We start from the raw sequence: 9,102 nt of genomic DNA, 5'->3' as shown, positions 1-9,102 counted from the left end.
GGTTTTCTTCTAGGGTTTTTATGGTTTTAGGTCTAACATTTAAGTCTCTAATACATCTTGAATTAATTTTTGTATAAGACGTCAGGAAGGGATCCAGTTTCAGCTTTCTACATATGGCTAGCCAGTTTTCCCAGCACCATTTATTAAATAGGGAATCCTTTCCTCATTTATTGTTTTTGTCAGGTTTGTCAAAGATCAGATGGTTGTAGATGTGTGGTATTATTTCTGAAGGCTCTGCTCTGTTCTGTTCCATTGGTCTGTATCTCTGTTTTGGTACCAGTACCATGCTGTTTTGGCTTTTGAAGAGGATGTCAATGTGGAAAAGAACAGTGTTTTCAGCAATTGGTATAGGCACAACTGGATATCCATTGTCAAAGAGTGAGGCTGGAACCATCCCTAACTCACATGGTATGCAAAAAATAACTCAAAATGGATCAGTGACTTAAACATGAACTAAAAGTGTAAACTTCTTAGAGAAAAACACAGGAGTAGATCTGCATGATGATGGATTTAGCAATGGCTTCTTGGAAATGACATCAAAAACATAAGTAACAATTAATAAATTAGATTTCATTAAAATTGAAAACTATGAGCATCAAATGACATTGTCAGATAATGAAAAACAACCTACAGAACTGGAGAAAATATTTGAAGCCAATATGTCTAGTAAGGGTCTAGTCTCCAGAATTTGTATAGCGCAACTTAACCACAGAAAGACAGTCTTCTTAAAAATAAGCAAAGATTGGCCGGGCACAGTGACTCATACTTGTAATCTTAGCACTTTGGGAGACCAAGGCAGGCAGATCACGAGATCAGAGATCGAGACCATCCTAACACAGTGAAACCCCGTCTCTACCAAAAATACAAAAAATTAGCCGGGCGTGGTGGCAGGCTCCTGTAGTCCCAGCTACTCGGGAGGCTGAGGCAGGAGGATAGCGTGAACCCGGGAGTTGGAGCTTGCAGGGAGCTGAGATCGTGCCACCGCACTCCAGTCTGCGTGACAAAGCGAGACTCTGTCTCAAAACAAAACGAAACAAACATATATATATATGCAAAGATTGAAATAGATATTTCTCCAAAGAAAATAAACAAATTGAGAACAAGCACTTAAAATGAGGTTCAGCATCATTAGTCATCAGAGAAATGCAGATCCCAATCACAATGAGATACTAGTTTACAAGTATTAGGTTGACTATATTAAACAATTTAAAAAATAAAAATAATGAGTGTTGGCAAAAAGTTGGAAATATTGCAAACTTTATATATTGTTGGTTGCAATATAAAATGGTAACATTATTATTGAAAACAGTTTTGCATTTATTTAAAAATTAAATATAGAATTACCATATAACCATGCAATTCCATTCCTACATATATACCAAGAAAGAATAAAAAAAGGTACCCAAATAATATATGTATATAGACGTTCATAGCAATATTATATACAAAAGACAAAAGATGGAAACAGTCTAAGTGTCCATCAATGGAATAATGAATTAACAAACTCTGATAAATGCATACAATACAGTATTTTTCAGCCATTGTAAAGAATGAACTATTTATATTTGTTACATCGTGGATGTAACTGTCTCTCACTCTCTGTTTTTTTTTTTTTTTTTGCTTATTAGCTACCATTACTGTAAGTGTATTTTATATGTGACCCAAAATAATTCTTCTTCTTCCAATGTGGCCCAGGGAAGCCAAAAGATTGGACACCCCTGCTCTAAAGCATTATTCTAACTAAAATAATTCTAACAAAAATAACAGTAGAAAGTGACTGTTTAATAGGTATGAGATTTCTTTTAGGGTGATGGAAATGTTTTAGAAATTGATTTAGTTGGTGGTTGCAGAACACTGTGGATGCAGTAAATGTCAATGAAATGCACCTTTTAAAATGGTTAATTTCACACTCTGTAAATTTCATCTCAATAAGGAAAAAAATCTTATTTGTTGTTTATTTGAAATTTCAATTTGACTGAGTATCTTATGCTTTATCTGGCAATGAACATATGTATGTATATACATATATGTATCATATATTATCTGTATCCTTTATCAAACCACTATACACAATTAGGCATTGAATAAATAATCTCTCAACAGCAAATTGCTTAATATTGTCAGTCTTTTAGTCAATTAAAATGACACAATCATTTCCCTTGCATATAATATCCATTTTTGTCTTTCAGACCTACATATGCTGCTATGCAGAGCATGGTTTAAATATCTTTATGTTTACAAAAAAAGATTTAACAATTCTGTATACAAGTCACTGTTCTCTTTTTAATTTTTGTATATAGAAAGCACTACTGTTAACTACATTCCTGTACTCCTGGGCTACATATCTTTTTCCTTTCTGTACTTCTATTCTTCATATGTTATTTTTATTACCAATTCAGCCTTAAATTTATATTCATAAATTCACTTTTTGAATTTTGCTTTTTTCAATGACATAATTTCCTATAGGCACTGCACCTGTGTTTCTTATATCTGTTGCCTTTTGAAGCATATAACACAATACCACAAGATGACCCAAAATTTATGGAGGCAAGTAAAAGAAAAGATTGAAGTTTTTATTTTGTTTCTCTTTTATTTTCCTATAACTGACTTTACCAATAGTTTCTATGTCCAACAGCATAAGAAATATAGCAATGATTTTACAATCTCTTTATAATAGAACAAAACAAAGTGCAGAAGAAATGGCTGTGCACATAAGCCAAACTTGATGCAGCTAGGGGAAGAGCTGGGGTTACATGACAAGCATATTAAAACGTGATTTGAAATGAGGCTTAGTAAATTTTTTTCTGCAAGATGATCCTACTAATAGGAGGGCAGCATGGATCAAGAGCTTTCTGCCCACTGTGGAAGCAGGGCTAGCTGAAGAGAGTATTGGCTTAGTAGAAACCATAGTATTCAAAGAGTGCCAACTGTGGAATTAAAGCATGAAAGAGATGAGCTCAGCAAGTCAGAGGGAACAAATCCTTTTGGGTACTTTAATTTTGGGAAGTTTTTTTTTTAATATTCTGAAAATAATTTCTAAAAGCAATAAAGTTAAAATTTAGAATTGTTTAACCCCTTTAAAACTACCTTAATTATAGTAAGAGAACACATTTATTTTGCTGTTCCATTTTTCATAATCTCTGTAGGCTTGGTAAGAATGCTAAAAACAAAGCTAAATGTCTGTCCTATCTTTGAAAATAGATGTCATACCTTTTAAACATAAATCAGTGTTTTTCTATCTTTCACATAATATATTTTGTAGAAAACAGATTTTCATTTTGAGAATGAGCTTGAATCTAGGATTCAGTGTAAGATACAGTACTAATTAAAATCAAAGTAATGAGTGTTTATACTGAAGTGGTGATCAGAAGTTTCTATCTAAACTCTCTGAGCGTTACAATAAAATGCTATATATTTGAAAAAAAACAAATTGTGTCTTTTAATAATAATAATACATGTATTTTAGTTAAATTCAAGTAAAGCTCATGTAATGCAAGGCTTTGAGTTTTTAAAGAGTAATGGTTATTAACTGCTGTTTCTAGGACAGGCACAATATAAATACCATGACAATACAAAGTCAAGGAATATAATTTTGTTATATACTCTTCTTAAAAAGTGCCAGCTTCTTTCAGGGAATCTTAAAGTCCCTCTCTCATTCTTGTAACAGTAGGAAGGATGCTGATGCCATTTAGCCAACCCAGGCATTGAAGAAAGAATATAGCCAAGAAAGATCACAGTATAGAACCAGAATGATGCAGTGATGGCTCTTAAGGGTAAAACAAATAAAAGGCATTTTGCACAATAAAAAGGAGAACAAATAAAGTCTTCTGTAGACATCAGTAGATTTGACTCAGCAATTAGAATTGGCCCTTTTGTTTACCGTAAAACATACTACTGTCTAAGCATTATTTCCGTGTTTGGTGTTATGGCCACAATGTTGAATTGGATTCAACAACCAGATAAAACTGATACCTGGAAATACTTAGATTAATACCATTTTCCCTATGCTTCACTTGATTGTGCTTCACAGATGTTGCATTTTCTACAAATTGAAGATCTGTGGCAATTCTGCGTTGAGCAAATCTATCTAACGACATAGATTTACTCCTTATCTCTGTGTCACTTTTTTTGGCACCTTTTGCAAACTATTTTAAACTTTTTCATTATTATTATATGTGTTGCGTTGATCTGTGATCAGTGACCTTTGCTGTTACTATTGTAATTGTTTAGGGGTGCCACGAACCATGCCCATGTAAGAGGACAAGTTTCATCAATAAATGTGTGTGTTCTGACTGTCCCACCAAGCCGCCATTCCGCCTTCTCATTCATTCCTTCTTCTCAGGCCTCCTTATTTTCTGAGGTACAATGATACTGAAATTAGTGCCATAACCCTACAGTGGCTTCTAACTGTAAAACTGAAAGAAAGAGTTGCACATCTCTTGAAATCAAATACTAAAAGTGATAATGCTTTAAAAAATTGAAATAATAACATTCAAATATTAGATGTCTTTGCTTCCAGGAGTATGCTAGATTGCTATAAAGAATTATTCACCTCTTTATCTACATAGGGAAAAAAACTCATTATGCAAAAAAGATACTTTCACATGCACGTTTTTGGCAGCCCAATTCAAAATTGCAAAAATATAGAACCAACCCAAATCCCCATCTATCAACCCGTGGATAAAGTAAGTTTGGGATACTACTCAGCCATAAAAAGAAATAAAATAATGGCATTTGCAGCAATCTGGATGGAATTGGAGACCATTATTCCATTATTTAGGCCAAGATAGGCCAAAAGCTAGGCCTCTTGCACAAAGCAGTTAGCCAAGCTGTGAATGCAAAATAAAATTTACTGAAGGAAGTTGAAAGTATTATGACAGTTGAACACAGAAATGATAAGAAAGCAAAACAGCCTTATTGTTGATATGGAAAAAATTTTAATGATCTAGATAGATCAAACTAACTATAAGACTCCCTTAAATCAACGCTTAATTCAGAAGAAGGCCCTAAGTCTCTACAATTCTATGAAGGCTCAGAGAGATGAGGAAACTTCAGAAGAAAAATTGGAAGCTAGCAGAGATTGGTTCATGAGGTTTAAGAAACTCATCTATCTCCATCATATAAAAGTGCAAGAAGAAGCAGCAAGTACTAATGTAGAAGCTGCAGCAAGTTATCCAGAAGATCTAGCTAAGGTAAATGATGAAGGTGGCTACATTAAACAACAGATTTTCGGTGTAGACAAAACAAGCTTCTACTGGAAGAAGGTGCCATTTAGGAATTTTATAACTAAAGAGAAGTCAGTGTCTGGGTTCAAAGCTTCAAAGGACAGGCTGACTCTCTTTTTACTGGTTAATGCAGCTGGTGACTTTAAGTTGAATCAAATGTTCATTTACCATTTCAAAAATCTCAGGTCCTTTAAGAATTATACTAAATCTACTATCCCTATGATCTCTATGCAGATTAAAAAAATCTGCATGACAGCATATCTGTCTCTGCTATGGTTTACTGTACACTTTAAGACTACTTTTGAGACTTACTGCTCAGAAAAGAAGTCTTTTCAAAATATTGCTGTTAATCGACAATGCACCTGGCCAACCAATAGCTCTGGAGATGTACAAGTAGACTGATGTTGTTTTCATGACTGCTAACACAACATCCATTCTTCAATCCACCAAGCAAGGAGTCATTTTGACTTTCTTATTATTTAGGAAATACAGTTTGTAAGCCTAGCGAGATAGCTATATTTAGAAGTGGAATCTGAAGATGTGACTGAATTGGGGAAATTTTATGATAATACTTGAAAGAATGAGAAGTTGCTTCTATGGATCAGTAAAGAAAGTGGTTTCTTGAGATGGAACCCACTCTTGATGAAGATTCTGTGATCATTTTTGAAATAATAAAGGCTTTAGAATATTCTATAAGCATAGTTAATAAAGCAGCAGCAGGGACTGAGAGAATTAACTTTAATTTTGAAGAAAGTTTTACTGAGGCTAAAATGCCATCAGGCAGAATCATATGCTATAGAATAAAACATTTATGAAAGAAAGAGTCAATGGATATGACAAGCTTCGTTGTTATTTTATTGTAAGAAATTGCCATAGTCACTACAGCCTTCAGTAGTCACTACTCTGATCAGTTAGGAGCCAATAATGTCAAACTAAACCCTCTACCAGCAAAATGGGATTCACTGAAAGCTTGGGTGATTGTTAGCATTTTATAGTAAAAATTATTTTTAAATTATGTACATTGTTTAGACATAATGCTACTGCAACTTAGTGAATTATAGTACAGTGAAAACACAACTTTTTATGTTCTGAGAAACCAGAAACTTTGTGTGAGCTGCTTTATTGCAATGTTTCCTTTATTTCAGTGGTCTAGAGTCAAATCCACAGTATTTCTGAGGTATGTTTGTGTAATAGACTGAGTTACAATTAAGAAAAGTAACAACAAAATACAGAAAATATTACCATAGACTTTAAGAGACCTTAGTGGAGGTCTAGTCTACTTTAGAGAGAACATTTTGTGATGCAGAATGAGAATATGTGGGGTGGATTTCTGGGAGACAAAGCTGTTTTACATAGTTAAACATGGGGTAAAAGCCATGGGAAAAGGTCAAAGATGATATTGAAAAAGAAGGGCATGCTGTGAAGTGATTTTTATGCTCTGTTAAAAATAAATTTAACAGGCCAGGCACGGTGGCTCACACCTGTTATCCCAGCACTTTGGGAGGCCAAGGCGGACGGATCACGAGGTCAGGAGATTGAGGCCATCCTGGCTAACATGGTGAAACACCGTCTCTACTAAAAATACTAAAAATACAAAAAAATAGCCGGGCGTGGTGGCAGGTGCCTATAGTCCCAGCCACTCTGGACGCTGAGGCAGGTGAACAGTGTGAACCCGGGAGGCGGAGCTTGCAGTGAGCAGAGATCGCACCACTGCACTCCAGCCTGGGCGATAAACTGAGATTCTGTCTCAAATAATAATAATAATAATAATAATAACAATAATAATAATTAATTAATTAAAACAAATAAATGAATAAATAGATAAATTTAACTATTTCATAAAAACAATGTAGTCATTGAAAATTTTAATCAGCAAATTAACAAGAATGTACTAGTACAAATTTTTCTTTCTGTGATATGAAGAAAACAGTTGAGTCTTGTGTTAAAAAAAAAACAAAAGAAACATGGGCAGAAAAAAAGAGTGTAATGTCAGTAGGAATAGGGAGAAGTTCAAACGTTAAAAATCAGTAGAATTTAGTGAGTGGTTAGATATTGGCATAGGTAAAAGAAGACTCAAAAATAACATACTGGTTTCTGAGATGGTTGGCTATTTGAATGGTGGCAAAATTAAATGAAACAGGTTGAAATGGGAGAAGCAGGTTTAATTTCAGATGTAGCGAATTTGAGATGCCCATGGCTCCAGCAAAGTAAATTGATCCTGATGCTTAATCCTAATAAGTTGTAGACTAAAATATCAGTAGATTAAAACGACAAAAAGTTTATTGCTCATTTGTGTTATAAGCTCATTATGAATAAGCAGTGTTCTCTGGATTCCAGATGCCTACTTATGCCAGTGAGATCCATTCTGAATTCAGATGTTTTATGGGATGAGAAGCAGAAGCTCTAATTATTCTAAAAGAGACATTATTTTAGAGGTACCATAATTATTGTGTTGATGCATTAGAAGAAGCCTAGCCTGAGATCATCTATCATATTCTTATAAGCTCTACTTTGGTCTTATTCTCATTAAACATTCCCGCATAAGTCACAGTCGTTCTTAAGAAAGGAAGACTCTGCTTAATTAATGACAAAGTCAGTAAAATATACTCCATGTTTAAAAGTCCAACAGTAAAACTCTATAATTGACATTCACAAGTTAAACTATCTTCTAAAAATAGAAACTGAACTTTCATTGAATCAATATGGTGTCCAGGCTCCATTTCACACTTTTTCAGAAATAGAGTAGCTGAATGTATTTAGGCCCTGGAATTCGTGCTGAATTACCAGAGAAGACTTTCTTATCTTTAAAGGTAAATTATATTTTAGCACTTTATTCTATTCTAGTGTAGCTGACTTGAGACTATCTCAGTGCAGAGGTACTATTAATGTTAAAAATGGAAATAATAACATTCAAATATTAGATATATTTGCTTCTAGGAGAATGTTAGATTGCTATAAAGAATTATTCACCTCTTTATCTATGCAGGGGAAAAGAACTCATTATGCAAAAAAGATACTTGCACATGCACATTTTTGGTGGCCCAATTCAAAATTGCAAAAATATACAACCAGCCCAAATCCCCATCTACCAACCAGTGGATAAAGTAACTATGGGATACTACTGAGCCATAAAAAAGAAATAAAATAATGGCATTTGCAGCAATCTGGATGGAATTGGAGACGATTATTCTAAGTGAAGTAATTAAGGAATGGAAAACCAAACATCATATGTTTTCACTCATAAGTGGGAGCTAAGCTATGAGGATACAAAGGCATGAAAATTATGCAATGGACTTTGGGGACTCTGAAGAAGGGGTAGGAGGGGGATGAGGGATAAAAGACTACACACTGAGTACAGTGTGTACTGCTCGGGTGCACCAAAATCTCAGAAATCACCACTAAAGAACTTATCCATATAACCAGACTCCACCTGCTCTCCCAAAACTACTAAAGTTTGCATATATATATATATATGTATTATATATATATGTATTTATTTCTATATATATGTATGTGCATATATATTAATTATTCACCTCATCTCTAAAGGCCAGCCATACATTCCAAGAAAGTCCTGAAAGATATAGCTTTGTTAAGACACATGAAAGACAGCCAGTAGATTAAGTTTGCCCGTGTGTGAATAAGGTTATGACACTTCCTCATTGTCTGAACTGACAAATTACCTAAGTTATATACCTCAGTTTCCTCACTTCTAAAACAAGGATGGAATTCTATGTGAAAGAGATTTTTTGAAGACTTTATATGCCAATTCATGGCAAATGCTTAGAGTTATAACTAGTATATAATGAGCTAATTAATATTTGTCACTGTTATTATTACTCTATCAATATTACAAGTATAGTCACTTGCCTCTCAT

The sequence above is a fragment of the Mandrillus leucophaeus genome, unplaced genomic scaffold, assembly GCF_000951045.1.
Source record: "Mandrillus leucophaeus isolate KB7577 unplaced genomic scaffold, Mleu.le_1.0 Scaffold625, whole genome shotgun sequence".
Lineage (NCBI taxonomy): Eukaryota > Metazoa > Chordata > Mammalia > Primates > Cercopithecidae > Mandrillus > Mandrillus leucophaeus.
Note: the sequence above shows the minus strand (reverse complement) of the source record.